At 47.6% G+C, this 19755-nt stretch overlaps 1 long non-coding RNA gene and 1 other non-coding gene across 2 annotated transcripts in view; one reads left to right on the top strand and one right to left on the bottom strand.

Moving 5' to 3' along the window:
* The window catches only part of LOC134945187 (uncharacterized), a 220994-nt gene that overhangs the window by 78568 nt on the left and 122671 nt on the right, over nucleotides 1-19755 (bottom strand). The window lies entirely within an intron of this gene.
* TRNAT-CGU (transfer RNA threonine (anticodon CGU)) lies at nucleotides 311-382 on the top strand. Its single transcript has one exon. It is a non-coding gene; the product is annotated as a tRNA-Thr (tRNA).

Below are 19755 nucleotides of genomic sequence, written 5' to 3'. Positions count from 1 at the left end.
TTCCTGTGTAACCCTCCTCAGTATATGGAACATCACGTGTGCACTTTACATAATAGGACTTTTGAAGTTCTAGAGCACTGACGATATTGCTTAAAGTTCAGCAGCGGCAGCTTGTACGTCACAGACACTTGAATTATGAGATCGCTGACTGACTGCGACGTAAGCTGTGTATATAACAAGTCTTGTGCTGCTGCTGCTGCGCTACATGTAGAGTCCGTCGGCACAGAGCACAGCAGCCTATACCAGACAATGTGAGAACGCTGGGCGGGATATGCAATGACACACAGAGTAGAAAACACATCCAGACGCAGGCGCGGTGGCCAAGTGGTAAGGCGTCGGTCTCGTAAACCGAAGATCACGGGTTCGAACCCCGTCCGTGCCTATCCTTGCACTTTTTGTGCACATTAATTACAATGCATGGCCACGTGCTTTTCTGCCGTCCTGTCTCATTATATATTTCCGTATAACACAACTAGTGCATGAACATACATTTTATTATATGTTGCGTACACTGCGGAAACGTGGACATCACTGACATTTCCAGGAGCGTAGTCTTACGTGGCCATTAGGTTCTATACAGAAGCGTGTCACACATAAATAGTATATAATAATATATCTATCTATCTATCATCTGTCCTCGAACACATATCCTGCTATGAATGGAGCCATGTTACAAATCTCACGTTATATTAGTCAATCCGTGCAATAGCCAACATTCTACGTCTGCCATTGTTACGTCATATACTGTACACCTCGTGCTGTCAGCATGCACCGTGACCGCTGGGCAAGCCGCTTATAATATATACTGCACGTATATCACTGTCTGCGACATGGCAACATCGCCTGGGAGTGTGCACTACAGAGTGCAGCTGACATCTCTATATAAATATGTTGCTATGCCTATTGCTCGCATAGAGCTCTCTTAGCTGTGACAACCAGAGTGAACAAGGGAGGGCAGCAGAAGCACGCGAGCTGTGACCAGAGTGTTTAATTCTTCTGAGAGTATCCATGTGTTCTACTTCATTTATACACTCATGTAAGTGTCTGTATCTCTCTCTGATCTGTATACACACATACATATACACTAATATTCAGGTCCCGTTGTTACTGTGGTGCATGTTGCTAAGTACCGATGGGGTAATTCCAAGTTGATCGCAGCAGGAAATTTTTTAGCAGTTGGGCAAAACCATGTGCACTGCAGGGGGGCAGATATAACATTTGCAGAGAGAGTTAGATTTGGGTGGGTTATATTGTTTCTGTGCAGGGTAAATACTGGCTGCTTTATTTTTACACTGCAATTTAGATTGCAGATTGAACTCACCACACCCAAATCTAACTCTCTCTGCACATGTTATATCTGCCTCCTCTGCAGTGTACATGGTTTTGCCCAACTGCTAAAAATTTTCCTGCTGCGATCAACTTGGAATTACCTCCGGTGCCTTTTGGCCTTGGCAACGGCCTCCGTTTCCCAAAATGACGAGGAGGAGTGACAAGGCCAGATCTCCAGCAGATGATGGAGATCTCCTGGCCTCCTTGTTGCATCTGCGGCAGCTGGCGTGCGTGACCCCATGGTTCATGCAGCTGGTTGATGGTGTCGTAGATGATCCAATGCTGCGCCCTAGGATGAGGTTCAGATCAGTGACGCATTTAGGAGTCTTGATACTATCTCCGCTGCAGTACCGTGCTAATTTATCACTGCCACTTCCATGTAAGCAGCAGTGATAGCACCTCCGTCCACATCTGAATCAGGCCCAGTGTCTCTTGTCTATTTGTGTAAAATAAACAAACCCATATATCTTGTTGTTAGTATGTTATAATTTTTCTTCTTATAGATAATGCAGAATTTGTAACTGATATGGTGGGTAATCAATATATACTGTGTGTGTGTGTGTGTGTGTGTGTGTGTGTATACAGTACATGTATAAATCTATACATATGTGTATATAATATACATAAGTGTGGAGAATTCTTACTTATATTTATAGTAAGAGGCCAGTTTGAATCTGTCTTTGAAAGACTGCATTTTAGAAACTTTTTATTTTCATCTTTTTCTCTTACGTCCTAGAGGATGCTGGGGTCCACATTAGTACCATGGGGTATAGACGGGTCCACCAGGAGCCATTGGCACTTTAAGAGTTTGAGAGTGTGGGCTGACTCTTCCCTCTATGCCCCTCCTACTAGACTCAGTTTAGAAAATGTTCCCGGAGGAGCCGGTCACAGCTAGGGGAGCTCTACACAGCTTCTTTAGTAAAGTTTTTTTTTTAGAGTTTATTATTTTACAGGGAGGCTGTTGGCAACAGCCTCCCTGCTTCGTGGGACTAAGGGGGGAGTAGTGTCCGCCCTGCGGGGTCTGAGCCACTATCTTCGCTGACAGGACACTGAGCTCCTGAGGGGATAGATCGTTCCCCGCCACAGGGGATTGCTCACCCCAGCAGCATGCCGCCACCCCCTTACAGAGCTGAAGAACAGTGGCGAGTGAGTCACCGCCCCCCCTAGCAAGCGGGGGGCCGGTGTGAAGATGGTGGCAACAGGGTAGGAGCGCAGTACTAACTGCGCTCCGGAGGCTCAGCGGTACTTTGTGCGGCGCTGTGAGGGGCACCCTGAGTCAGCGCCTGATCCCTGCACTGGTCAGCAAGCCTGTCGGGCTCCGTGGATCTCAGCCAGCCTTTTACCTCAAGCCAGTATAATCCTTGTGAAGAGCGGGAAGACAGCGTCATTTTGGGGGTGGAGCTTCTCCTCAGAGCGGACCCAGCAGCGTTCAGCGCCATTTTCTCTAACGTCCTAAGTGGATGCTGGGGACTCCGTAAGGACCATGGGGATTAGCGGCTCCGCAGGAGACTGGGCACAACTATAAAGAAAGCTTTTAGACTACTGGTGTGCACTGGCTCCTCCCACTAAGACCCTCCTCCAGACCTCAGTTAGATTCTTGTGCCCGGCCGAGCTGGATGCACACTAGGGGCTCTCCTGAGCACCTAGAAAGAAAGTATATTTAGGTTTTTTATTTTCAGTGAGATCTGCTGGCAACAGACTCACTGCAGCGAGGGACTAAGGGGAGAAGAAGCGAACCTACCCAACAGGTGGTAGTTTGGGCTTCTTAGGCTACTGGACACCATTAGCTCCAGAGGGATCGACCGCAGGACCCGACCTTGGTGTTCGTTCCCGGAGCCGCGCCGCCATCCCCCTTACAGAGCCAGAAGCACGAAGAAGGTCCGGAAAATCGGCGGCAGAAGACTTCAGTCTTCACCAAGGTAGCGCACAGCACTGCAGCTGTGCGCCATTGCTCCTCATGTACACCTCATACTTCGGTCACTGATGGGTGCAGGGCGCTGGGGGGGGGGCGCCCTGAGGGCAATAAATAACACCTTGGCTGGCAAAATATACATCATATATCCCAGAGGCTATATAGATGTAAAATTACCCCTGCCAGTATCACAGAAAAAGCGGGAGGAAGTCAGCCGGAAAGGGGGCGGGGCTTCTCCCTCAGCACACTGGCGCCATTTTTCCCTCACAGTTCCGCTGGAAGGAAGCTCCCTGGCTCTCCCCTGCAGTCTGAGAATACTACAGAAGGGTAAAAAAGAGAGGGGGGGCACTAAATTTAGGCGCAGTATAGATATATATATATGTAATATATATAAAAAAGCAGCTATAGGGAAAACACTCATTAATAGTGGGATCCCAGTGTTATATAGCGCTCTGGTGTGTGCTGGCATACTCTCTCTCTGTCTCCCCAAAGGGCTTTGTGGGGTCCTGTCCTCTGTCAGAGCATTCCCTGTGTGTTTGCGGTGTGTCGGTACGGCTGTGTCGACATGTTTGATGAGGAGGCTTATGTGGAGGCGGAGCAGATGCCTGTAAATGTGATGTCACCCCCTGCGGGGTCGACACCTGAGTGGATGGTGCTGTGGAAGGAATTACGTGATAGTGTCGACTCCTTACATAAAAGGTTTGACGACATACCTAATGTGGGACAGCCGGCTTCTCAGCCTGTGCCTGCCCAGGCGTCTCAAAAACCATCAGGGGCTCTAAAACGCCCGCTACCTCAGATGGTTGACACAGATGTCGACACGGATACTGACGCCAGTGTCGACGACGAAGAGACTAATGTAACTTCCAGTAGGGCCACACGTTACATGATTGAGGCAATGAAAAAATGTGTTGCACATTTCTGATGTTAACCCCGGTACCACAAAAAAGGGTATAATGTTTGGAGAGAAAAAACTACCAGTAGCTTTTCCTCCATCTGAAGAGTTAAACGACGTGTGTGAAGAAGCGTGGGCTTCCCCTGATAAAAAGATGGTAATTTCTAAGAGGTTACTAATGGCGTACCCTTTCCCGCCAGAGGATAGGTCATGCTGGGAAACATCCCCTAGGGTGGATAAAGCGCTCACACGCTTGTCGAAAAAGGTGGCACTACCGTCTCCGGATACGGCCGCCCTGAAGGAATCTGCTGATAGAAAGCAGGAGGCTATCCTGAAATCTATATATACACACACAGGTGTGATACTGAGACCGGCTATAGCTTCAGCCTGGATGTGCAGCGCTGCTGCTGCGTGGTCAGATTCCCTGTCAGAAAATATAGATACCCTAGACAGGGACACTATTTTGCTGAACGTAGAGCATATAAAAGACGCACTTTTATACATGAGGGATGCACAGAGGGATATTTGCCGTCTGGCATCCAAAATTAGTGCTATGTCCATTTCTGCCAGGAGAGGGTTATGGACTCGGCAGTGGACAGGTGATGCAGATTCCAAACGACACATGGAAGTTCTGCCTTATAAGGGTGAGGAATTGTTCGGGGATGGTCTCTCGGACCTCGTTTCCACAGCAACAGCTGGGAAGTCTACATTTTTGCCCCATGTTCCCTCACAACCAAAGAAAGCACCGTATTATCAGGTACAGTCCTTTCGGGCCAATAGGGGCAAGCGGGTTAAAGGCGCGTCCTTTCTGCCCAGAGGCAGAGGTAGAGGGAAAAAGCTGCAGCATACAGCCAGTTCCCAGGAGCAAAAGTCCTCCCCCGCTTCCTCTAAGTCCACAGCATGACGCTGGGGCTCCACAGGCAGAGCCAGGTATGGTGGGGGCCCGTCTCAAGCATTTCAGCAATCAGTGGGCTCGCTCACGGGTGGATCCCTGGATCCTTCAAATAGTATCTCAGGGGTACAAACTGGAATTCGAGACGTCTCCCCCCCGCCGTTTCCTCAAATCTGCCTTGCCAACCACTCCCTCAGGCAGGGATGCAGTGTTACAGGCAATTCAAAAGCTGTATTCACAACAAGTGATAGTAAAGGTGCCCCTACTTCAACAAGGAAGGGGTTACTATTCCACAATGTTTGTGGTACCGAAACCGGATGGTTCGGTGAGACCCATTTTAAATTTAAAATCCTTGAACACATATATCAAAAAATGCAAGTTCAAGATGGAATCGCTCAGGGCGGTTATTGCAAGCCTGGACGAGGGAGATTACATGGTATCGCTGGACATCAAGGATGCTTACCTACATGTCCCCATTTACCATCCTCACCAGGAGTACCTCCGGTTTGTGGTACAAGATTGTCATTACCAATTCCAGACGTTGCCGTTCGGTCTCTCCACGGCTCCGAGGGTCTTTACCAAGGTAATGGCGGAAATGATGATACTCCTTCGAAGGAAGGGAGTTTTAATTATCCCATACTTGGACGATCTCCTGATAAAGGCGAGGTCCAGAGAGCAGTTGTTGGTAGGTGTAGCACTATCTCGGGAAGTGCTACAACAGCACGGCTGGATTCTAAAGGCCTCCTAAAACCAAAACAGGTGTCGGTGCATCACTGCACGCGGATCCTGGGAAAAATGGTAGCTTCCTACGAAGCGATTCCATTCGGCAGGTTTCATGCAAGAACCTTTCAGTGGGACCTGTTGGACAAGTGGTCCGGATCGCATCTTCAGATGCATCGTCTGATAACCCTGTCTCCAAGGACAAGGGTGTCTCTGCTGTGGTGGTTGCAGAGTGCTCATCTTCAAGAGGGCCGCAGATTCGGCATACAGGACTGGGTCCTGGTGACCACGGATGCCAGCCTTCGAGGCTGGGGAGCAGTCACACAGGGAAGAAACTTCCAAGGACTATGGTCAAGTCAGGAGACTTCCCTGCACATAAATATTCTGGAACTAAGGGCCATTTACAATGCCCTAAGTCAGGCAAAACCCCTGCTTCAAAACCAGCCGGTACTGATCCAGTCAGACAACATCACGGCAGTCGCCCATGTAAATCGACAGGGCGGCACGAGAAGCAGGACGGCGATGGCAGAAGCCACAAGGATTCTCCGATGGGCGGAAAATCACGTGTTAGCACTGTCAGCAGTGTTCATTCCGGGAGTGGACAACTGGGAAGCAGACTTCCTCAGCAGGCACGACCTCCACCCGGGAGAGTGGGGACTTCATCCAGAAGTCTTTCAAATGATTGTAAACCAGTGGGAAAAACCACAGGTGGACATGATGGCGTCCCGCCTAAACAAAAAGCTAGAAAAATATTGCGCCAGGTCAAGAGACCCGCAGGCGATAGCTGTGGACGCTCTGGTAACACCGTGGGTGTACCGATCGGTTTATGTGTTCCCTCCTCTTTCTCTCATACCAAAGGTACTGAGGATAATAAGGAGAAGAGGAGTAAGAACTATACTCATTGTTCCGGATTGGCCAAGAAGAGCGTGGTGTCCGGAACTTCAAGAAATGATGTCAGAGGACCCATGGCCTCTACCGCTCAGACAGGACCTGCTGCAGCAGGGGCCCTGTCTATTCCAAGACTTACCGCGGCTGCGTTTGACGGCATGGCGGTTGAACACCGGATCCTGAAGGAAAAGGGCATTCCGGAGGAAGTCATTACTACGCTGATAAAAGCTAGGAAAGAAGTAACCGCAAACCATTATCACCGCATATGGCGAAAATATGTTGCGTGGTGTGAGGCCAGGAAGGCCCCAACGGAAGAATTTCAGCTGGGCCGGTTCCTGCACTTCCTACAGTCAGGGGTGACTATGGGCCTTAAATTGGGTTCCATTAAGGTCCAGATTTCGGCTCTATCGATCTTCTTCCAGAGAGAATTGGCTTCACTACCTGAAGTTCAGACTTTTGTTAAGGGAGTGCTGCATATTCAGCCCCCTTTTGTGCCTCCAGTGGCACCTTGGGATCTCAACGTGGTGTTGGATTTCCTAAAGTCACATTGGTTTGAGCCACTGAAAACCGTGGATTTAAAATATCTCACGTGGAAAGTGGTCATGTTGTTGGCCTTGGCTTCGGCCAGGCGTGTTTCAGAATTGGCAGGTTTGTCATGTAAAAGCCCTTATCTGATTTTCCATATGGATAGGGCAGAATTGAGGACTCGTCCCCAGTTTCTCCCCAAAGTGGTATCAGCTTTTCATCTGAACCAACCTATCGTGGTGCCTGCGGCTACGAATGACTTGGAGGCTTCCAAGTTGTTGGATGTAGTCAGGGCCCTAAAAATTTATGTTTCCAGGACAGCTGGAGTCAGGAAGACTGACTCGCTTTTTATCCTGTATGCGCCCAACAAGTTGGGTGCACCTGCTTCTAAGCAGACTATTGCTCGCTGGATCTGTAGTACGATTCAGCTTGCACATTCTGCGGCTGGACTGCCGCATCCTAAATCAGTAAAAGCCCATTCCACGAGGAAAGTGGGCTCTTCTTGGGCGGCTGCCCGAGGGGTCTCGGCTCTTCAACTTTGCCGAGCTGCTACTTGGTCAGGGGCAAACACGTTTGCTAAATTCTACAAATTTGATACCCTGGCTGAGGAGGACCTTGAGTTCTCTCATTCGGTGCTGCAGAGTCATCCGCACTCTCCCGCCCGTTTGGGAGCTTTGGTATAATCCCCATGGTCCTTACGGAGTCCCCAGCATCCACTTAGGACGTTAGAGAAAATAAGAATTTACTCACCGGTAATTCTATTTCTCATAGTCCGTAGTGGATGCTGGGGGCCCATCCCAAGTGCGGATTGTCTGCAATACTTGTATATAGTTATTGCTTAACTAAAGGGTAATTGTTGAGCTATCTGTTGAGAGGCTCAGTTGTTATCATGCTGTTAACTGGGTATTGTATCACGAGTTATACGGTGTGATTGGTGTGGCTGGTATGAGTCTTACCCTGGATTCAAAATCCTTCCTAATTGTGTCAGCTCTTCCGGGCACAGTATCCTAACTGAGGTCTGGAGGAGGGTCTTAGTGGGAGGAGCCAGTGCACACCAGTAGTCTAAAAGCTTTCTTTATAGTTGTGCCCAGTCTCCTGCGGAGCCGCTAATCCCCATGGTCCTTACGGAGTCCCCAGCATCCACTACGGACTATGAGAAATAGAATTACCGGTGAGTAAATTCTTATTTTCCTGCCTGCACAGCGCTGTACAGGAAGAGCAAGTCTCCCCCACTGCAACTCAAGCTATTTCTCATGGTATCAGGGGGTTGTAGAAGGGGGGGGGGGGGGGGGGGGGAGGCTGCATTAAGGCTGCAGCGCTAGTAGTGGTCTCCCTTTACATTAAAAGCGCTGTGTGTGGGTTGGCTCCAATCTCTGTGTCTCTCTTGTCATTCTTGGGGGTGAAACTGTCCTCGTGTGTGTGTGTGTGTGTGTGTGTGTGTGTGTGGAGTGTCTGTGGTCTCCAGCAATGTCCAGGGACTCTGTGTCATATGCTGCAGAGGATATGTCCTCTCAGGGGGATCCGGTCTGAAGAATGACAGTATCTAGGTCGACAATGTTTAGGTCGACCACTATAGGTCGACAGTCACTAGGTCGACATGGATGGAAGGTCGACAGGGTTTCTTGGTCGACATGTGCTAGGTCGACAGGTCTAAAGGTCGACATGAGTTTTAAAAAAATAAAATCTTTTTTTTGCATTTTTTCATACTTAACGATCCACGTGGACTACGATTGGAACGGTAAAGTGTGCCGAGCGAAGTGGTAGCGGAGCGATGCACCATGACCGAAGCATGGCGAGCGAAGCAAGCCATGCGAGGGGACGCGGTGCACTAATTTGGGATCCCGGTCACTCTACGAAGAAAACGACACAAAAAATAAATAAAAATCCTCATGTCGACCTTTAGACCTGTCGACCTAGCACATGTCGACCTAGAAACCCTGTCGACCTTCCATCCATGTCGACCTAGTGACTGTCGACCTATAGTGGTCGACCTAAACATTGTCGACCTAGATACTGTCGATTTGATGAACCACACCCCCTCTCAGGATGATCTCATTCCATGTAATCAAGATTGCGCTGGTTTAGCACAGATACCAGCAAGGGAGCCTGAGTGGTTATCCTCTATCAAATCTATGATTTCTCAGATTTCAAATAGGGTTGCACAAAATTAATCTGCAACTCAGGCTTTACAGAACTCTATGGCAGTCTGGCCCAGTTCTGGTACCTCAGGGCTCCCCGCTGTATATTCACATAAACGTGCTCTTGCGCAGATCATGCAGGATGATACGGATACCGATTCTGACACTGCAGACGAGAATGTGTTGCGGGGGGGGGGCAGCATTTCTTGCTAAAGGGGTGCAGTTATTGATGGAGGCTATTAGTGTTGAATATTGCTGATACAATACCCGAGCAGATTGAGGAGGCTTACTTCACTCAAAATAAGAAAGCCTCGCTAACCTTCCCTGCGTCAAAGGAATTAAATGCTATTTTTGAAAAGGCTTGAGAAAACCAGGATAAAAAATTCCAGATTCCTAAAAGGGTTCTGGTGGCATTTATTTTCCCGGTAGAGCAGGCATTCCCAACCGCGGTCCTCAAGGCACACCAACAGTGCAGGTTTTAGTGATATCCAGGCTTCAGCACAGATGGTTAAATCAAAATGACTGAGGTACTAATTATCGTGTATACTCGAGTATAGGTCGACCCGAATATAAGCCGAGGCACCTCATTTTACCACAAAAACCTGGGAAAACTTATTGACTCGAGTATAAGCCTAGGGTGGGAAATGCAGCTCTAGCCGTACACATCCCTCATACTGCCAGATATACCCCCACAGTGCCAGATATGCCCCCACAGTGCCAGATATGCCCTCATACTGCCAGATATGCCCCCACAGTGCCAGATATGCCCTCATGCTGCCAGATATGCTCCACAGTGCCAGATGTGGCAGATATGCCCTCATGCTGCCAGATATGCCCCACAATGCCAGATATGCCCCACAGTGCCAGATATGCCCTCATGCTTCCAGATATGCCCCAGAGTGCCAGATGTGCCAGATATGCCCTCATGCTTCCAGATATGCCCCACAGTGCCAGATGTGTCAGATATGCCCTCATGCTTCCAGATATGCCCCACAGTGCCAGATATGCCCTCATGCTTCCAGATATGCCCCACAGTGCCAGATGTGCCAGCTATGCCCTCATGCTTCCAGATATGCCCCACAGTGCCAGATGTGCCAGATATGCCCTCATGCTTCCAGATATGCCCCACAGTGCCAGATGTGCCAGATATGCCCTCATGCTGCTAGATATGCCCCACAGTGCCAGTTACTTACCCTTCGTCACTCCCGCGCTGTCTTCTGAAGGAGGGACATGGAGGGCACAGCGCGCGCCTCTCCTGTGTCCCTCCTGCGTCTCCGGCGGCAGCAGCGTGTGTGTGTTAAAGGAAGTGCCGGAGATGCAGGAGGGACACAGGAGAGCCGCGCGCTGTGCCCTCCGTGTCCCTCCTAAATTCTGACTCGAGTATAAGCCGAAGGGGCTTTTTCAGCACAAAGAAAAGTGCTGAAAAAGTCGTCTTATACTCGAGTATATACGGCAAGTCACCTGTGTTCAGGCCTGGATATCACTAATACCAGGACTGTTAGTGTGCCTTGAGGACCGTGGTTGGGAAACACTGCAGTAGAGGATAGGAAAAAATGGGAAAACCTGCCTATTGTTGACAAGTCAGTATCCAGACTCTCAAAAAAGGTGGTTTTACCTGTTCCAGGATCTACCGCCTTGAAAGAGCCGGCTGATCGTAAAATTGATAATACTCTCAAATCCATGTACACGGCTTCTGGGGCAATACTACGTTCCACAATTGGCAGTGCTTGGATTGCCAAAGCTATAGTAAAGTGGCCAGGCACGTTACTTGAAAACTTGGATACTATGGAGAAATGTGATGTTGAATTGTTTTTATGTAACATTCAGGATTCGGCAGGATTTCTGGTAGAATCCATGAAAGACCTGGGTTCCATGGCTACGGGAATTTCTTCCATGTCTGTATCAGCTCGTCGAGGACTTTGGTTGCACCAGTGGTCTGCCGACGCGGAATCCAAGAGAAGTGTGGAGACCCTACCCTACACAGGTGAGGCTCTCTTTGGGTAAGCATTAGATGCGTGGATCTCCACGGCTACGGCTGGTAAGTCACCTTTTCTTCCCTCAGCTACACCTGCTCCAAGTAAACCCTTTTCTTCAGCTACATCACAGCCCTTTCGGTCTACCAAGCCCAGAAAGGCCAAGCCGTCCAACACCTTCTTTCGGGGAGGTCGGCCCAAGTCCAAGAAACCTGCGGCTGCAGGTTCCCAGGAAGAGAAACCTGGTTCAGGTACACCAAAGTCCTCTGCATGACGGTGGACTGCATGCCCCGGAGGTGGGGCCGGTGGGAGCGAGACTCAGGCATTTCAGTCACGTCTGGGTGTCATCCAGCCTGGAATCCTGGGTGCAAGATATTGTGTCTCAGGGGTACAGGCTGGAATTTCAAAATCTCTCTCCTCACCGATTTTTCAAATCAGGCTTGCCAGCTCCGCTGGCAGACAGGACTGTCCTGCAAGAAGCCGTCCAGAAGTTGGTGGAGGCACACGTCATTGTGCCAGTACCACCTCATATGCAAAACAAAAGTTACTATTCAAACCTTTTCGTGTTACCGAAACGGATGGTTCAGTCAGGCCCATTCTGAACTTAAAATCACTAAACTCCTTTCTGAGGGAGTTCAATTTCAAATTGGAGTCTCTAAGGGCAGTGATATCAGGTCTGGAGGAGGGGGAATTCCTGGTATCCGTGGATATCAAGGATGCGTACCTCCACATTCCGATTTGGCTGCCGCATCAAGCTAATCTTCGATTCGCACTGTTGGACTGTCATTTTCAGTTCCAGGCCCTACCATTTGGCCTCTCCACAGTTCCGAGGGTATTCACCAAGGTGATGGCAGAAATGATGATCCTCCACCGCAGACAGGGGGTGAACATAATTCTGTATCTGGATGATCTGTTGATAAAGGCATCGTCCAAGGAGAAGCTGTTATGGTCCATAGCTCTCACGACCCAGCTTCTCAGGGAATATGGTTGGATCCTGAATCTTCCAAAATCCCATTTGGAACCAACCAGGAGGTTGTCCTTTCTGGGAATGATCCTCGACACGGAAGTGCAGAGGGTGTTTCTTCCAGGGGAAAAAGCGTTAGTGCTTCAAACGATGGTCCGGGATGTCCTGAAGCCATTCTGGGTGTCGGTTCATCAGTGCATTCGCCTTCTGGGAAAGATGGTGGCCTCTTACGAGGCCCTGCAGTACGGGAGGTTTCACGCTCGTTCCTTCCAACTGGATCTCCTGGACAAGTGGTCGGGATCCCATCTACACGTCTGTCACAAAAGGCCAGGAGTTCACTCCTCTGGTGGCTGCAACTGCCTCACCCATCTACACGTCTGTCACAAAAGGCCAGGAGTTCACTCCTCTGGTGGCTGCAACTGCCTCACCTTCTGGAGGGCCGCAGGTTTGGGATTCAGGACTGGATCCTTCTAACCACGGATGCAAGTCTCCGGGGCTGGGGCGCAGTCACTCAAGGGGAAACCTTCCAAGGAAGGTGGTCAAGTCTGGAAGCCGGCCTGCCGATAAACATTCTGGAACTAAGAGCCGTCTACAACGGTCTTCTCCAAGCGACCCATCTTCTGAGAAATCGGGCCGTTCAAGTGTAGTCGGACAATGTGACAACAGTGGCTTACATAAACCGACCGGGCGTAACGAAGAGCAGAGCTGCAATGTCAGAGGTAACAAGAATCATCCTCTGGGCAGAAAAACACGCGTTGGCGCTGTCAGCAATCTTCATTCTGGGAGTAGACAACTGGGAAGCGGACTTTCTCAGCAGACACGATCTCCATCCAGGGGAGAGGGGTCTCCATCCAGAGGTGTTCAAGGAGGTAACAGATCTTTAAGCATACCCCAGATCGTCATGATGGCCTCTCGTCTCAACAAGCAGCTTCGGTGGTATTGTTCCAGGTCGAGGGACCCGCAAGCAGTGGCGGTGGATGCCCTAGTGACTCCGTGGGTGTTCCAGTCGGTGTACGTGTTTCCTCCACTTCCACTCATCCCAAGAGTTCTAAAGCTCATAAGGAGAACAAGGGTTCAAGCGATTCTCATTGCTCTAGACTGGCCAAGAAGGGCTTGGTACGCGGATCTTCTGGATCTACTGCAAGAAGAGCCGAGGCTTCTTTCTCTTCTGGGAGGACCTGCAGCAGCAGGGGCCGTTCACCAATCAAGACTTACCGCGGCTACGTTTGATGGCATGGAGGTTGAACGCCTGATACTAGCTCGAAAGGGCATTCCAAACAAGGTTATTCCTACCCTGATACAGGCTAGGAAAGGAGTAACGTCTAAACATTACCATCGAATTTGGAAAAAATATGTATCTTGGTGTAAGTCCAAGGAATTTCCTTGGGTCTGAGGTTGGGATCTGTGAAGGCCCAGATTTCGTCCCTATCCATTTTCTTCCAGAAACAATTGGCTGCCCTCCCTGAGGTTCAGACCTTTTTGAAGGGAGTTCTGCACATCCAGCCTCCCTTTGTACCGCCTACGGCGCCTTGGGACCTTACCGTGGTGTTGCAGTTCATCCAGTCGGACTGGTTCGAGCCTCTACAGGAGGTTGAGGTCAGATTTCTTACATGGAAGGCTGTCACGTTGTTGACCTTAGCTTCCGCTAGACGTGTGTCGGAGTTGGGGCTTTGTCCTGTAAAAGCCCATACTTGATCTTCCACGAAGATAGAGCTGAGCTCCGTACACGTCAGCAGTTTCTTCCGAAGATTATGTCGGCATTTCATATCAACCAACCTATTGTGGTGCCAGTGGCTACCGACTCCTCAATTTCATCAAGGTCCTTGGATGTTGTCAGGACTCTGAAAATCTATATGAAGAGGACTGCTCGTCACAGAAAATCAGACTCTCTGTACTGTATGATCCCAAGAAAATTGGATTGTCTGTCTCCTCGGGCACAGTTTCTAGACTGAGTCTGGTAGGAGGGGCATAGAGGGAGGAGCCAGCCCACACTCTCAAACTCTTGAAGTGCCAATGGCTCCTTGTGGACCCGTCTATACCCCATGGTACTAATGTGGACCCCAGCATCCTCTACGGACTACGAGAAAAGGATTTACCGGTAGGTAACCAAAATCCTATTTTTTCTGTACAGTATTGCAGTAATTTGCAATGTGTGCACTACCTCAAGTACCTGTATAGAAACTAAAATTATAACAAATAAAGGCTTGATATATCTCACTTTGCAGGTAATGAGTCTATAATATATTAGTTTCACCTTTTAAGTTGAATTACTGAAATAAATTAACTTTTGCACGATATTCTAATTTTCTGAGTTTCACCTGTAGGTTGTAACACAGTCATTAACTAAAATAGAAACAGCTGTGTAGGAGGCTTAAAACTGGGTGAGGAACAGCCAAACTTTGCTACAAAGGTGAGGTTGTGAAAGACAGTTTCATGTCATAGGTCATACACCATGGCAAGACTGAGTACAGCAACACAAGGTAGTTATACTGCATCAGCAATTGTGTAATTAATGATTATGAATGGCGTCTCCTTAATAATGCACACAAAACATAGTATCTTGTGCTTTAAATGTATCTTTTTTTTTTTTTAAACATTTTTATTGAAGCAATATATGAATTACATACATAAATTTTCACAGTAGGTCAAACCTATGTCAAATAGAAAAAAGCGAAAGGGGAGTGAATAACAATACAACTGAGTCCCCAATCAAGAGACATTCCAAACACAGTACAAACAATAATATTACACTTATATGGAACATGCCTCTCGGGGCTTCAGTAACCATTAGATTAAGAGCTGGTCCAGTCAGCTGACCCAGATGCGTGCAGGTGAGGATAGAAAAAATAAATAAAAATAAATAAATAAATTATAATAAAAAATAATAAAATTGCCCGTGACCGTATGCCAACTTCCCCCCAGTCGCCTACCGAGCTAAGAATGGCATTCAGTTCTGTAGCACAATCGGCAGATCCCCCGCAATCGTTCTAGTCAAAAACCATTCTGTATTAGATAAAGAGTTATGGAGCTGCGTCTTGACTGCTGTCGACAAGGTCGTTATATAGCTTTCCCATACGTCAAAGAATCTCTGTATCTTAGTATCTTTGCCTAGCAAAATTCCTATCCATTCCATCCGAAAGAGATAAAATAATTTGGCCTTAAACAACGAAAGTGTAGGTAGATCTCTAGCAATCCATACTTGCGAAATAGCCTTTCTGGCCGCTATACTAACTGCCAGCAGTAGCTTTCTACTTCCCTGATAGAGACGTAGGTCCGGCGAGAATATACCGAAAAGCGTCCATTTTGGGCACAATCTCCAATAATTCACTAGGTTAGTCGTTAAGTAATTCCTTATCCTTATCCAGAACTGTCTGATCAGAGGGCATGTCCACAAGCAGTGATATAGGTCTGCCTGGGGAGAACCACACTTCCAACAAGCATGCGTGTCAGCTAGTCCTATGAGATATCTTCTATGAGGCGATAAATAAGTCCTGTGCAAAATATTAAGGGACATTTCTTTGTACCTAGAAGAGGGAAACAGTTTACAAGCTTTTGCATGGGCCGTAAGCAAGTCAGTCGTCTCGATCCCCGGGAGACATTCCGTCCAGGACCGGATACCTCCCTGTCCCGTAGAGTAGTCTAGAACCGTCCGAAAGTATCCATATGCCATTGATATTGCCTTACTAACTTTAGGGGCTTGTTGCAGTAATTTATCTATCGAATTGCTCCAATCCATAGGTGAGAAACAGCTAATAGTAGCAGAAACATAGTGTTGGGCTAATAGAAAGGCCACAGGATAGGCCAGTAAAACTGGATGTCTAGCAGTGGCTTCCTGGAATGTGAGCGGCCTCAAGCTTTGCAAATCCACCAAATGAGCTATCTTGGAAACACCCCCCATTCGCCAGATGTTGAATGGATAATGCGCCCTACCCTCCTGGAAGTCTGGATTAGCCATGAACGGAAGGTATAGTGATCTGTGGGAGTTCAGATCTAGTTTGTTACGTATATCTGTCCATAGTTTTTTAATTATCCACAATAGTGGATCTTCCTCCACTCCTCAGACACCTCCCGAGCATGCAGATGTAAAAAGGCGACCAGGTCCCCCCCTTGTAAAAATTCTCTATCTAAGTCAGTGTTTGTGTAGTTACTGTCATTGTGCACCCAGTCATGCAAATACCGTAGTTGAGCGGCATGGGAATACCATAGAACATTAGGAAAATTAATTCCCCCATTCTCCGTGGTTTGCTGTAACTTAATCAACGCTATACGTGGTTTTCTTCCCTGCCAAATAAAGCGTCTAAAAAGAAAATTGATGCGTTGAACATCTTTAGGTAGGAGCACATGTGGCATGGCCTGAATAAAGTACATCAGACGGGGGAATGATATCATCTTTATCAAATTCGCTCTCCCCATGTAAGATAAAGGCAGAGATTTCCAGGTGTCAAGTTCAGCCTCAATTTTTCTGATAGCCGAGGTAAAATTTAGAGTATAAAGTCGCTCCGGTTGTCTCAATATTTGAATCCCCAGATAAGTGAAGTGATCTCCATTTCAGTGGTAAAACCCCCTCCCCCAGCCCGTTTCTCAAAAACGCACCACTCCCCAGTCTTAGTGCCACTGACTTCGACCAGTTAACATTGAAGCCAGAAATATGTCCATACGCCTGCAGTAGATTTAATATATGAGTCAAAGAAATCCCCGGATCTGAAACATACAGCAGTAGATCATCAGCAAATGCAGTAAGCTTTAGCTCCCTGCGACCTATCTGAATGCCATGAAACTGAGTGTCAGTCAATAGCAAACGATGGACGGGATCTATGGCTAAATTGAACAACAAGGGGGACAAGGGACAGCCCTGCCGTGTGCCACGATGCATAACCACCGGATCACTGGTATAGCCATTCAGTAAGAGGGTAGTGGAAGGAGAGTCATATAAGTAACGAATAATATCAATAAAGTCATGGTGGAAGAGTCTACGTTCCAAGACCTTGAATAGATGGGGCCAAAGTACCGTATCGAAGGCCTTAGTAGTGTCTAGACTGAGGAGTATATTCCTGGAATGGGACGAATGAGCAGAGGCCATTACTGCAGCAATAGCAGCCCGAATACCTTTTACCGAATGTGTATTACGAACAAAACCAAGCTGATGAGTAGTTAGAGCGTGGGGGAGAATCGTTTGTAGTCGATCTGCCAAAATCTTGGTGAATAATATTATGTCGGTATTTAACAACATAATGGGCCTGTACGAGGTCACCAATTGAGGGTCTTGAGCGGGTTTGGGGATCATAACGGTATGGGCTGTTGTGAAATGATGAAAAGGGGCACGATGATGCAACAGGCCGTTAAACAGCTCTAGCAGAGTCGGAATTATATGAGGCTGAAGGATTTTATAAAATTTATTGTAAGAGGCCGTCCGGGCCCGGGCATTTGTGCAGGTGGAGTTTGGACATAGCCGAGATAAGCTCATCCTCCGTAATTGCACTCACCAGTAAATCCGACTGCGCACTCGTTATAGGAGGCAAAGCTGAATCAGGTAAAAGTGCGGCATGAGCACATTCATTAAAAGGGAGATCCGAATATAAGTCGGCAAAGTAAGATTCAAAATGTTTCACTATAGCAGGGGAAGTGGTAAGGAGATGCCCCGTATCCCGATGCTTAACAGCCGTTATGAACTTTCGAGCAGTTTTCTTCCTAGCCATATTAGCCAAAAGTCGAGCAGATTTGTTACCCCACTGGTAATACTTATGAGAAGAAAACACCACGTCCCGCTTTGCTTGCGCCAGCAAGTGGTCATTCAGTAATTGTTTTGCCTGCAAATAGAGCCGCAGAGATTCCTCAGTTTGTAGTGCATGGTGATTCTGCAGCGCAGCATCTAACTCCGAATGTAGTGCAGTATAAGTCGCCAGATTTTTCTTCTTCAATCTATGGACATACTCAGTAATTTGACCCCTAAGAACAGCCTTCGCCGCACCCCAAAGAATATTTGGGCGATCCCAGGGTTCAAGGTTATCGTCTAAAAAGTTGGCCCAATTAGTTATCAAAAATTTTAATGTATCTTTAACATGTCAAATTTGGAATTACACAGTGACCATTATATAAAATGGTCTATCGGAGCTGTATATCATGCTGACTATGTAGAGCTATATCATAGCAAATTATTGTAGTTCCATGTTCCTGGTGAATGTACAGGCTCACAATATACACTGATGATTTGAGGCTTTGAGATTGTATCTTGCATATTCGGGATATATATATATATATATATATATATATATATATATATATATAGGGAATGTGTTGCATATTGCCAATATTCCGGTCCTTAATGGTAATTAGAAGCTGATAATTGCTGGATATACAGTACTGTGTAATTTTATCTTCCTCATACCTCCCAACTTGAATAGCTGTGGAATTGAGACCTGGTGCGCCTGTGCCCAAAAAAGATAAAGGGGGTGGGGCCTTACTTAACGTACCCCGTTCTCATTACTTTGGGGGCGTGCCCAGCGCTCCCTAACCAGCTGGGCAGCCCACGGTCACTCCCTGCACTGCTAGATGCCATGCACATGCTCACAGCATCTATTCAGCCCTCCCCTTCCCCGCCTGCAGGACACTGTGGCCCGCGGGGAAGGGCTGAATAGCAGGACTGTCCCACTGGAATCTGTGCACCACATTTGTGCAACTCTTCTTGATGATATGGCTTCCCCAAAACTGTAGTTTTCACAACATGAAGACATTGCAACATGCAACATGAAGACATTAGAAATACCCAGATAAATCCCTATTTATTTGCATTCATACATCCAGGATGTGTTGTTTATTCAGGCTTGCAATCACAGTTAGCAAATCTGTGGGCTCCCATTAGCCCCAGGCATTAAGATTTACCACTTGTGTTCTTTTATGACGGCTGGTTTAGCTGATGTAATATGTGACCGCAAGTCCCCGTATCAACAGGTGTTACGTGAAATTCAGTTTCTCTTGTGTCCACGCCACTCTACACTTGAGGCTGTTAACCACTTAACTGGCTAATATTTTTTCCAAAGACCTCTCAGAATTTGTCATTTTTTTTACATGATTGAATGAGGTTAGGCACATTTATTTAAAACATTTCCAACATGATTTTGTGTAAAAAAAAACAACCAAAACCAAAGATAAATTTTTTTAAAAACACTTTTTTTTATAAACAATGGTTTAAACATTGATATATAGGGCCACCAATGTTGGTACATCGCGACAATTGCGACTTTACATTTTCCTGGTGGCTGCTGTTCTCTTCAGCCACCGGATAACACCCATCCCCCCCCCGGGTCCTCCATTTTACTTAGTATTTTTTAATTTTCTCCTCTGTCTTGGCAGGTTGCCATCGTGAATAGTGTCCGCACACCCCTTTCACGTGCACCGCAAGTCAAGGCCGCTTTTCAGCCCCAGTCCGTCCCTGCTGACAGGGCAGCATAAGCCAACATTGCAAGATGATAACATCACATCTACAAAGTTGCTAGGACAGAGAGGAGTAGAGTATCAGGGG

This window comes from Pseudophryne corroboree, chromosome 7, assembly GCF_028390025.1.
Source record: "Pseudophryne corroboree isolate aPseCor3 chromosome 7, aPseCor3.hap2, whole genome shotgun sequence".
In the NCBI taxonomy this organism is placed as follows: Eukaryota; Metazoa; Chordata; class Amphibia; order Anura; family Myobatrachidae; genus Pseudophryne; species Pseudophryne corroboree.
This window is presented reverse-complemented; position numbering and strand designations above follow the sequence as displayed.